This window comes from Artemia sp. Qi Xiang Cuo, chromosome 7 (assembly GCF_049724085.1).
Source record: "Artemia sp. Qi Xiang Cuo chromosome 7, ASM4972408v1, whole genome shotgun sequence".
Lineage (NCBI taxonomy): Eukaryota > Metazoa > Arthropoda > Branchiopoda > Anostraca > Artemiidae > Artemia > Artemia sp. Qi Xiang Cuo.
Window position 1 is genome coordinate 23,176,846 of NC_142800.1, and position 12,998 is coordinate 23,189,843.

A 12,998-nucleotide genomic window follows, 5' to 3' on the forward strand; every position below is an offset into this window, starting at 1 on the left:
TAACGAAGAAAACAGGCTAATTTTGGTTGCTCTTCTTCAGACACATTTGAAGTTAATAAAAGTGAACATGAAATAAACTTCAGGAAAATTCAATACAAACCTGCTCTACTGCAGAAGAGAAAAAATTATTTAATTTTTCAAACAAAAGATTATTATTGGTCCACAACTTTCACAAACCAGTAGCATTGGTTTGTGTACTTTGGTTTGTAAGACCGAGTCCGTTGAGTTCTGGATTAAAATCAAGTTTGGTTAGGGTAGGTCACAGCACATCGGCAATTGGTTGTAAACCCAGCATATTAAAAAACTTTTAACGGGCATTTGATCAGGATTAATTTGGCCAAGGTTATATGTAAGAACTCTAAACAAAAAGGTTATTTTATTTTGTTAGAATATCTTATGAGAAGGTTGCTCAGACAAACCCAATAATCTATAGCATGTAACACTAGACTTCTTAAATAAAGCAACTATATTTTATCAGATGCGAGTTTCTTTAATTTTATTTTTTTTTGCATCGAGTTTGTGTCTTTTCTCATCATTTTATCTATTTGCTAAATTGTTCAAGCTAATTTCTTCCTCTTTCTTTTCCAACCTTTTTCACGTTGATAAAGGTTCCCGGATGCTAACCGAAATATTCGAACTTTTGTTATTGTCTCCACGAAACAATTTTTTATTGGTTCTTTCTAAGCTTGCAGTAACATTAAAAGTTGTATCCGATTTTAGAATTTTCATTTCATTTTAACTATAAATAGAAAGGTAATAGGGTTTAGGTAACTGTTTAGGTAATTAGCTATGATATCAATGAACATATTTGAGAGCTTTAATATAAAGTATAGTTCAGGTTCTCTTTTTTCTGTTAAACGTCTTATTTCAATTTATACCATTAATAGTTAAACTTTTGCCACAAAGCTCGATTTAAAATATAGGTTACCCATTTGGGAGACTGGAAAAGATATTTATTTAAACTTTGGCATGAATACACCAGATCCAGCCTGTAAATGTGATTTTGAATGGAAAATTTTTCTCAGGGCAGTGAATAAAAGAAAAGAAAAGGATAAAATCTACGTTTTATGATAGAAGCAGATCGACGAAAAAATAAAATAATTTTGTTTGCATCACAAAGTAATGCAATAGGCCCGTTTTTTTAGCACTAAGATCTTACATCTAAGATCTTATATCTTTCTGCATAGATTATCGTTTTTTAACTCATCTTTGTTCTAAGATCTTACAGCTCACTGATGTTAGCAAAAAGTGTGAAGACCGCCACTGTTTTGCCATATAGAACAATGATGAGAGAACTTTGATGATCAACTCATCATTGTTCTCAGACCGCTGATCAGAGCTGAATGATTAAAGACGTTTGCATAAAAACGACAAAAGATGTAAGATCTTTGTTCAAAGATTTCACTTTTAAGCGTTTTCTGACAAAAGATATAAGATCTTAGCACATTGATGAGTGAAAAAACAGGCCTAATAATGTTTTCCTTTCAAAATTTTTCGTCCGCAGTGAAGTCTTCTTTGACCAGTCTGTATAGCCTGAATGGGAAAAGTGAACTTCACTTTCTCTTTGGACCATTTGCAAGATATAAAGTTTACCTGTGCTTTTTTACTACACTTTCATAACATAAAAGACAAGTGCTTGTGTACTTAAGTATAACTGTATGGAATATTTAGCACTGACACTTAAATACTGAGTACTTGAAACATATAACTAAATTATTTTCGAGTATTTGACCCAACACTCGATTAATCTCTTGGCACCGAATTTCCCGTAAAATGATCTCTATTCCTTTTACATCAGTGGTTGCCTTCTAACTGTCTATCTGTTTTATTTTTAAAAAATCGCGCAAAATAATTGAAAATAGCAGAGCGTGGGCGTTTACCTGACAAATAAGAGGGTAAACTAAAGCCTATAATTCTAGATTGTGTTAATATCTTTGGAAGTGACTAAACTGGAGAATGAATACTTCAAGGCTGAACTTAGGCCTGAATTTGCTTATAGGATATTATTCCTAAAATAACAAAGACTGCTTGGTCCTAAATTTTATTTCCAGCCAGATAAAGTTGGCCTAGGCCCTAGTTCTGAGCCTCATGTAAGCCTAAAGAGCCTCTAAATCTTTGATTTTTTTACTGCTATTTATCAGTAGGCCTAGTAAATAGATCTGAGACCAATTTTCTAAGAGAACAAGAACTTTCTTGGCTATAGCCTACTGGGAAAGCAAAGTGAGGGCTCCAGTAGCCTAGCCTATAGTGGTGTCCAGAGCTGTTCAAAGTGTGGAAGGACATCTGGGTCAGCTGCTCCAGGTTGGGCAGCTGGGTAGGGGTGCTGAGGTGAGGGGTTGTCCACTTTGATCAAATGTTTCACTTCAAATTGTTTTTTCAGGGATTGACTGTAGTAACTTTTTGTCACTTTTTTTTGGGACCTGTCACTTTGTGTCACTATTTCTTTCATTTTATCACTAAAGTCACTTTTTCTGATGTTTTGGACCTAATTTTTTTGGTGAAACAGTATGTTATAGTTGACTGTTGACTGTGGCATAAGTCATAAAAAAGGTAAGTCTTTTTTTGATAGTTTGGACTGTATTTCAAGATGCACAAAGTTTATATCTGTGATAAAGGTGGTTAGTGTATGTGTCTTAAAATCTAGGCTCTTGCAAATAAGATGATTGATTGAATTAGTTTTATTGTACCATAACTGCTTATGGTTCTTTTCAGGCCATTGGTTCACAGTTAGGACAGGCCATTGGACAGCTGAGATTCCTTCTATTTGTTTTCAGTGTTAGCCAGTTTCTTTGATTTTAGACCATTTCTGGCAAAAGGCATGAATGCCCACAGGTCTGAGGACATCAAAATATATTCATGTTTTCATTGGTTTTGTCAGTTTGTATTTGTATTAGCTTTATGTGTTTTTGAATTCCATTCTGAAATCCATTCTTATTTCAGGTTGCTGTAAATAATGGGCAAGACAAAAATTTTGGAGAGCTTGCTCAGTAGGGAAGACAGCGCTAGGCATAAAGTGAAAGAGTGGTGTGCAAAAGGGAGCAACAATGACAGCTTGTTCTATTGTGAAGTTTGTAAAAAGACACTCAGCTGCCAGAAAGGGTTCCAGGCCCTTCTTCATCATGCAGCTGCACAAGATCACAAAAAGAATGCTTTTGTCATGTTGAACCAGTGTCAGTTGAGACTTGCCACATCAGCTCCAACTGGAAACCACCCAAACTCACAGAGTGACAATAGTGCACCACAAAATAATCTGGAAATGCTCTGCAAGCAAGATGTAGCGTCTAGGGCAGAGGTAGTTGGGGTTTTAAAGACTATTGCTAGATCTTTTGCTGCAGCTTTGTGTGATCATATTGCCAAGGTGTTCTAAGCAATGATTCCTGGTACTGTACCAGAAGGCTTCTCATATCTGTACTTTTGAGAAATTCTAGCATAAGACATCTAGAAATCTGACTTTATGCTGGAATATGATGAAACAATGAACAGTGATGGGATAAAGTAGCTCCAAATAAGAGTTCAATACTGGTCAAAAGAGTGAAAACAAGTAGTTACTTGGCATATTAAATGGAACATGCAACCAGTGAAGATCTGGGTAAGAAAATCCTGCAGTGTATTGAAGATGAAGGACTTTCACTTGAGAGATTGCTGATGCTTGCAATTGATGGCCCAGCTTTCAATAAGAAAGTGTGCTCAATTGTAGACTCAGAAAAGAGAAAAAGGTATTCAAAAGGCATATTGAATATCAGAACTGGCAACATTCATGCAGTGCATAATGCATTCCTGAAAAGGCTACAAGAACTTGGTGAGGAGTGCTCTGATATGATCATTGCTGTTTACCACTTTTTCAGCAGATGGCCAGCTTGTTCTGACAGTTTCAGCCAGTGCCAATAGATAGTTAAAGTTCCTTTGCATTAAGTTTGTGAAGCATGTCCCCACAAGATGGCTCACTATGGGGGAAGCAGCAAGGTGCTTGATTGAACAGTGGTCTGCATTGATAGAATATTTCCTAGAATTCGTTCAAAGTACCAAATAGCATGCAACATACCTAGAATTTGTGCAAAGAAAAATAGTCCAAAGTACCTGATGTCAAATGCAAAATATTTGAAAATTGTAAGTTGGCTAAAAAAGCAAACAATGAAAGCTAAAATTGATTTCATTATAATCTCTGCAGTACATTTCACTGCTTTTACTGGTGTATTTCAACAACAGGAGCTGTTAATTATGTGGTACACTTTGAGCTGACACAGTTAAGCACAGTTCCTTTGGGGCAGATTGTGTTGGCTGATAATATCAATCTCTTGATCCTTGGTGATTTTGAAGGCTTTGATAGTACTGCAAATGTTTACCTACAGCAACCTTTGTGTAGTGAAAGAATCCTGGCTGCCCTGGATTCTTTGAAAGTTATTCTGAAAGATAGGAATTTTTTTCCCGAGAATCAGGAAGCATATCAAAGCTGCTGTACACTATCTGCTGACAAAATGCCCTGTGAACAACGATTTTTTACATAGCCTTTCCTGCCTAAGCCCTCCCATTCCAGATTGCCAAAGAGTGAGTTGCAAGGATATCCTCCACATCACAAGAGAAATTCCATTTGAGATGGACATCCAGCAAGTCCAGGGAGAATGGTTGTTATTACAGTCAGATCCCACGCCGCAACCCATGGAGACTACTCAAATCAACAGCTATTGGCAAAGGATCCTGGAACTGAAGACACCATCTGGTGAAACCAAATATCAGGCCTTAGGTCAGATCATCTGGGCAGCTCTGTCACTCTGTCATGGTAGTGCAGATGTAGAGAAAGAATTTTCTCGGTTAGCTCTGCTGATGACTAGCCTTCAAGCATTTACAGAAGAGCAGACACTGAATGCTAAGGCTTTTATTGTGGATGTGCTCTGCAACTATGAGAACAGACCAGAGCGTGTGCTGATTAAAAAGAAGCTACTTTGTCTGGCTAGAACCAGCTATGAACTATACCTTATTGAGCAAAGACAGGAAGAATCAGAGAGAGAAGCTTGAAGCTGAGAAGAATGATGCTGAACAAGAAATCCAGGAGATGGCACAGAAGAAGCAGAAAATAGCAGACCTACAGTCAGTCATTGTACAAACAAAAGAGATGGTTAAGCAGAAGAAGGAAATAGGCAATACCCTTCTGAGAGAGGCAGGGAAACAGTTGAAGAAGGCTGTGGAAGAGAAGGACTTCCTGAACATTGGTCTTGCTCAAAGTATGCTGGAAGCAGCATTAAAAGCTCACTCCAAAGAAAGGCTAAGGGCAGATGATGCTGAATTGATTGAAGTGCTTGTTCTGAAGAGGAAATCCAAACTTATTGATTGCCTTTCAAAAAAGTCAAAGAAGTGATGACATTACATCCAGTGATTGCTTATACCTAGTTGTGGTGGATGCTTGTTATTCAATAACTGAAGTTTTTTCTTTACCAGAGTTAAGTTTCCGTTCCTAGTACCATAATTAAAGTCTTACATTTATTGAAGTTATTGTTTTCTGTAAGTAAATTAAATCAGTTGAAGAAAAAAAGGATTTCAGCCTTTCTGTCCGTAACTTCTTGGGCTCTCATAGGCCAGTGACGAACTTACAGTTGTAATTGAGATCCTTGTAATCCATCTGCCTATGTTCTGACAGCTTATGAGTAGTCACTTTTTGTCACTTTTTTGGTGTCCTCAAGTAGCTAAAGTCACTTTTTCTGGGCACCTTGTCATGGTCAGCCCCTGATTTTTTAAATTATATTGAAGTTTGGGGGGGGGGGGGGCTGTAATTAATTTCTCCCGGGTAACTCCAACCATAGGCATGGCTCTGATGGTGTCAGCTCACAAAAATTCATAGGACAAATATATTCTAAAGGCTCAAATAACAGCTCTTCAGAAGGAGACAGGCTAGAACAAAAACAGAGAAATTTTAAATTCCTGATTTTATGTTCATTTTCAGGGTTTTGTTGGCATTTCTGACAATTCATCTTTAGCCCTTCTCTAATGGTCACACATTGCCCTAGGATGTGTAAGAAAAACTAGGCTAACAATTGATGAATACTGATTCAAAACAGATAAAAATAGGGAAAAACAAACAAGAAAATATGACTATGCCCCCAGGCTGTGCAAGAGCCCCTGCCCTGTATTCAAGAGGGGGGTTAGAGAATAATTGTCAAAAACGTGAGCAATCTAAAATTGTCCCTCTTTTTGTTCTAGCCTGTCTTTTTCTGGAGAGCCACTACTCTATAGAACCTTTATAAATTGTATTTTTCACAAGCTAAGGGAGAGGACAATTTTGGATAAGTTTGGAAACAATCCCATTGCATACCTATTTTTTCCCATGTATGCTGGCATGTTGCCTGATACCTTGGAAATTCAAAAAGTGAATTTGAATTTACATTATCAATAAAATGGGTAATATGATAAGTATTAGTAATGTCCATTGGTGCCCATATGGGGGCTCTAGTTCCCCCCAGGCTGAATGATGCTACCTTATATTTTTGTTTTGAGATTTCTATTATACAGCATTGGAAATGCCAACTAGACCAGGTAAGCCCCCCTAAAATTCAGTATATGGGCACCCATGGCAATGTTTGATTTATTTTGTATGAATATCAAGCTCAGAACATTGAGTACCACCAATCCTCTTTGATATGGTAATTGCTAAAAATATAGGAAAAATTTAGTTGCATGCTTTTTAATATTATCAACTAAGAATCAATCCAACTTGTTTAACAGGTACCACAACATAAGAATGTCTCCATCAGCAGTCTAAAAATATTTTTCTTACATCATCTTGAAACTCCTAAGGTTGAATTTTATAAACGTTTTTTTACTGTGTGAAGCTGGCAATTGGTATTTCTTAATATAATTGCTGAATGTTTATCAAATTTTAATAAACTATCAATAAAGAACTCCTAAATATTGAATGAATAAATTCATTCAATAACATAATTGTACTTAGGTAATCTTGACAATGCATAACACTTGTTTTATCAGCATTCAAACACATGGAGTCCTCACATGATGACTGCAGCACCAACATCATTTTGCAGAAGCAATTGGTCTGAATCATTTTCACTTTTCGTAGATTGTTTATAAAATGCTTTGCAGTCAAATTTTTTATTGAAAGGGCCATATTGTTAACAAGCAAACAGAACAAAATAGGACCAAGGCTATTGCCTTATGCAGTGGCTACTGCAATCCTTGAGGAGGTCCCAGCATATACAAATAGCAACGAAGACCACACTGCCTTTCCATAATAAACAAATAAGTAGAACAACAGGGAAGTTTTTATATAAGACAGTGGAACATAACTTTAAATGAATATTTCGACCCTATATCCAAGGGCCGTCCTCAGCAAAACAGACAAAGAGAATAAAAACAACATGAAAGAAACTTACATTAAAATTCACTCATTAAAACTAAAAGGTTTTTTAAAAAATGTTTTAAAACAGCCCTAATATCATTACTTCAAGGAAGTATAATTAGTATTCACTTAATGCCCTATACACAAATCTAATTAAAAATGATTTAACTAATTATATTAAAAACCAGTAAATAACTCCAGTCAACCTATTACGAATAGACCATCTAGTTTAGCTGCCAAGAAGGCGAAATTAGCTTTAAAATCTTGTCGGTAAGTATTTTAATTCCATCTGAATGAATTGTTCTCTGTCCATTTCGTTTGGAGTACCAGTCCTGGTTGAACTTCCTTGAAGTACCGTAATGATATTAGGGCTGTTTTAAAACATTTTTTAAAAAACATTTCATTTTTAATTATTGAATTTGAATGTAAGTTTCTTTTATATTGTTTTCATTCTTTTGGTCTGTTTTGCTGAGGACGGCCCTTGGATATAGGGTCGAAATATTCATTTAAAGTTGCGTTCCACTGTCTTATGTAAAAATTTCCCTGTTGTTCTACTTATTTGTTTATCCCAGCATATAAGCTTGGAGAGTCCTTTTTAGAAATCAACTACTACTTCAGTAAGGTGTTTCTTATAAGATATTCTTTTATAAAAACTATGTGGGGTACTAACAGTAATTAGGCTCAAAATAGTTGTGTATGTGTGAGGCCAGTGTCTGTACAAAAACTCAGCTAAAAACTGAAGCAATAGAAATCAGTCTATAGTTTAAGTATTGAAGCAACAGTTCTAGCAGAGCCAATTGATCTACTTAAGAATCAGTGCTTAAGCGATGGTTAATTTTTCAATTGTATGGAAAGAATTTAGCTGTAAAACCCTTTCATATAAATGAATATAGATCAGAGATGGGTTATTATAGACTGATTTCAAATATATATATATATATATATATATATATATATATATATATATATATATATATATATATATATATATATATATATATATATATATATATATATATATATATATATATATATGAGACATATCTAATAGGCTATAGATCTTTTTTTGTTAGCTCTTTAAGCACAACTCATAAAGAAGACCAGGTGGTTCTGTTGGAATTGATGCTATTTGAGAGACCATACTGTTGGGAAAACTGTGAATCTAAATTCTGTATTAATGTATAAATCTGCATTACAGGCAGTGTCATTACTATCCAAAATGTTGGGGGGGGGGGGGGTAGGGCTAGAGATTTTACCAACTGGCTGGTAATTTTTACTGACTGTTTTTTGTCAATAATTAGCATAATGTCTGTTTCAAATAGAATATATAAAATTACTTCACAAGTTGGTAAAACTGCTGCATTTACCAACCAAGATTTAGATTTCGGTACATATTATGTCACTATTTTAAGGCTGTTTATTTAACCAAATGGAAAATTGTGAGACCGTTTGTAAAATTGTGGTAGGAGTCAGTAAAACTGCTGTGTTTACCAACCAAGTTCAAAATTTCTGTACATGACATATCAGTATTCTTGTGGTCTTTATTGAACTGAACAAATAATTTTAGCAGCATTTGGAAAATCATGGCGCTTTGCACCACAATTGTACTGACTTATTTTTTTTACTGAGTGACCAAAAACATAGGGGGAGGCCCCCCCCCCTACGCGATGGCCCTGATTACGGGCACATATTCATCATCAAACCCAACATCCTGATGAGTATTGAATTCTCAGTCATCATTGACAATTCTAGTGGCTATGACATGAAAAATGCATTATGGAGCAATTATTTGCTGACATGGCTTATTGATATACTCCTAATATCTTTTTGTATGCCAATATACTGAAGAAGTGCTTGATATACCAACATTTTCGCAATTTATTCATAGCAGCTGACTAGTTTTGTTACAGGGCTTTTTATATATATTCCAACCCTCTAAATTTTAGTTGCAATTTATTTTCACCACTTTGAGTTTTTACAAAAGATAGCCTTCAAAATGAATTCAGGGAAACTTCAACATTAAAAAAAAAGTCTTCAGTAATAATATGTGCTGTGAACCTGTCATAACCATTTACTAAAGTGCTCTTGGTAAAGTGGAATTGATCATCTATGCTTGAAGTAAGATCACTCAGTTTTCTAGTTAAATCACAGTCTCATTATGCTCTTAGAATCCCTAATTATCACCTTTGCCAAGTAATATCTCAGTATATCACTTTTATTGATTACTGCAGTTATGTTTAGGTAAACAGAAAGAACAACTTGGTAGCTCTTGCTAAGAGGTGAACTAAGAATGTAATTCATCATATAAAACACACTGTTTACTATTAACAAATCAAGAACAGAAGGACTGTCTTGCAAAATTGTTAAATAAAAAAGTGAGATCAACACCAAATTTACTCAAATTTTTATAATGTAGGTTTATGGTGCACCTATTTCTGCACCCTAAGTAACATTAGTGCATCCAGCCCTAAAATTTTTTTTTTTGAAAAATAGACATTACAAAAAAGTTACACTTCTATAGACCCACATTTTGACAGTTCCATATTTTTTATCCAGTGTCAACTAAGCACCTCATACTTGACAGCACATTGTCACTTGAAACATCTGCTAAACTAAAAGAAGATCTGTAGAACTATCCTCTTCAATCCAGCATCCAGAAACTCCTTCAAGGTCTCTGTTATAATGTTTAAAAGAAAAAATTCAGATCTAATACAGATCCATGATAGTTACACATACAGGAATTTATTTTGAGAGTCTAAAGACTTCGTGTGTGTTTGTGTGTGTGTGGGGGTATTCTTTCAAATTAAAAAAGTTGGAAATCATGCAAAACTAAAGGAAAATCTTGAGAGATTCATAAAAATCCGAGTTTTCTTTTTGGGATGAGGGAAAGGGCACAGGTTTAGATTTTCATCATCATAATTTTGTGATATGTGTATGTGTGTATTTCATTGTAATCTTGTAATGTATTAATCGATTAATTTGTAAGCTGATCATCTATGATCCTTGATCAGAAAATGAAGTCTACACTTTTTAGTCTGTTTGTATCTTTGCACAACTTTGTTTTCAAAAAGACAAAAACTACTAAAAAGTAAGCTGATTATTGGATGTGCAATCAATAGCCACAAAGTGAACAGATTTTGCAAATTGATTTTAATTGGAACAACCTGGGCAACAAGCTCGTCATCTCTTCCCTCCCCATAAAAAATTGCATGAATCTAAGTTCTTGCAATTTTTTTTCTATTTTAACTTATTTTTGTCACTTAAGAGTAAAATCACATGGGGTGCAGGTCTAAAATCATTTAGAAGTAATGGTAATAGAAGCTGTTTTAGGGGCTATATGACAAATTTATGGTTTTGGGATTTACCTTGACTCTTGGTGACCCTGATTGAACATATAAAAAAAAATAATTTTCAAGAGGATTTGCAAATTTTAGAAGGATGTTTGATGGAAATTACTGTCTAACCAATAAACATAGAAAATGGTTCTCTAACATTGGATGAATGGTGCAAAAGCGTGGAATTTCTATAAGATTATTTGGTTAAGCCACTTACTTTTGTGCCAAAGGTATGGAAACCTAATTTGAATTATTTCAATTCCAGTGCAGCTTAGTTTTGTTCCAGTATGTCCCTTGGATTAGATGAGTATAGAGCTTGTGGACCTTTTGACCCATCACCCCCAAAATGGTTTAGTGCTCTTACATATTCCATCCTAGTAGCCTACCTCCTTTGAGGCTATGATATATCCCCGCCCCTTCTAAATGCAAGGCACCAAAGTGGAAATTATTTTAAGTGTGTCATGTATTCCTTTTATATGCAGAATCTACTTGCCAAGGGCTTCCAATAACGCATCAGTTTTCTAGATCTAAATGTAAAGTATTCATTATCAAATAAGAGCAAGAAGAGGGATGAAACGACTCTATACTTCCTATTTCTAAAAGTTGTTGACAGGACCGTTATGTATGAAGGGGGGACACCCCTCCCAATGTTTTTGGTCACTCGGTAAAAAAAAAAATTGGTAAAATCATGGCGCTTTGCGCCGCGATTTTTCTGACGCCGCTAAAATTCTTTGTTCGGTTCAATAAAGAACCCGACAATACTGACATGTGATCTACGGAAATTTTGAACTTGATTGGTAAATACAGCAGTTTTACCAACTCCTGCCATGATTTTAAATATTTCACCACAACTTTCTATTTGGTTAAATAATCAGCATTAAAATAGTGACATGATATGTACTGAAATCTGAATCTTGGTTGGTAAATGCAGCGGTTTTACCGACTGGTGCAGTGATTTTATACATTATATTCGAAACGGACATTACGCTAATTATATTAAAAAAAAAACAAAAAAAAAACAGTTGGTAGAAATGGCCAGCCAGTGGGTGAAACCTCTTGCTCCCCCCCCCCCCAATATTTTGGATAGTAACGACACTGGTTGTTGAACCTCATTTTTATAGATCTTGGTAATGTATGCTTCAAGTTTGGGCTTTGAATTTAATCTCAAAGTTTACTTTATAGATGCCTTTGGTCCACCTCTGCTGATTGGGAAGCTTTGAAAATCTTTTTGATCACCTACTTGGGCTTCAATACCAAATTACAAAATTTGGGCTTCAATACCAAATTACAAAATTTTTCTTATACCCAAGAACTGGTGGCCGGCGTTTACCCCCCCCCCCGGAAAATACCTCCTCGCGGAAAATCCCCCCCCCCCCCCCCCCCCCCAAAAAAAACCTTGGAAAATAAGGCTTTCCAAATTTGAGAATTTTATTTGAGTTTTATTTTTTTAATTTTCGTAGGGGAAAGGAGTTTTGGTACTTGTGCATTATGCACCACTCACTCAAGTTTACGCTGCGTAAAATTCGAGAACACACTGTTTTTTTTTTTTAGTTTCTTCGTTACTTTAGAAATAGATTTGCGCTCTAGATTTGCACATTAGGGGGGGGTAAGCATAAGGGGTTTGCATGCAAAATGTGTTTGGTACAATTATTCTGCATATTAGATAGATAGACAAATAAGTGTATTTTAAAGCCAATCTGCTTGAGCCTACTGAAGCTCAAGAAATACATAGTATTGTGTAGTGCATGCACCATGGATTTTGAATATTTACAACTGTGCGTAAAAAAAATTCTTCACATAATTTTTAATTGCCAAAAGGAAGAGGTCACCAGCATACCTAAAAAATAGACACCGAAAATTTGCCCAAGACTTCAATTAATATAAAATCTGAACCATTCATAGGTTAATTTAGTGGGCAATCATTGCCCCCGAAAATACTGCTACTGCCTCACCGCTGTACTGAGTCATGTGAGGCCAACACAACTGTGCACACTCATCCTTTATCCCAATCCATTCAAAGATTCCCTCTTTATCCCCTCCCAAGAGGGGGTAAAGAGCCGAGAACAGAGTACTTGAATAACACTTCACCCGATGTTGCACTTAGATCTGGAATGATTTTCCTGAGGAAGTTATCTGTAAAAGTTTCTCCGTTGATTATTTCAAAAGAAGATTCAATAGTTGTTTAAAAACCTCAATAAAAGACCAGCATCAAATCAGATATTTAATTATACCTGGAACTACGAATGTAGGAATAAACAAAAATATAATGCTGATTTAAAGTTAAGGATAAATTACTGAAGACTACAAATAGGATTTCC

At 35.3% G+C, this 12,998-nt stretch overlaps 1 protein-coding gene across 3 annotated transcripts in view; it reads left to right on the forward strand.

Annotated features, from left to right (window-relative positions):
• Positions 1 to 1,816: 1,816 nt before the first annotated feature.
• The window catches only part of LOC148950064 (uS5 assembly chaperone PDCD2-like), a 40,612-nt gene continuing 29,430 nt past the window's right edge, over positions 1,817 to 12,998 (forward strand). For 2 of the 3 annotated variants that reach the window (XM_089092099.1, XM_089092101.1), the window contains exon 1: positions 1,817 to 1,895. The gene's annotated coding sequence lies outside the window, so the exon portion shown is untranslated. The other variant, XM_089092100.1, reaches the window with a different exon arrangement.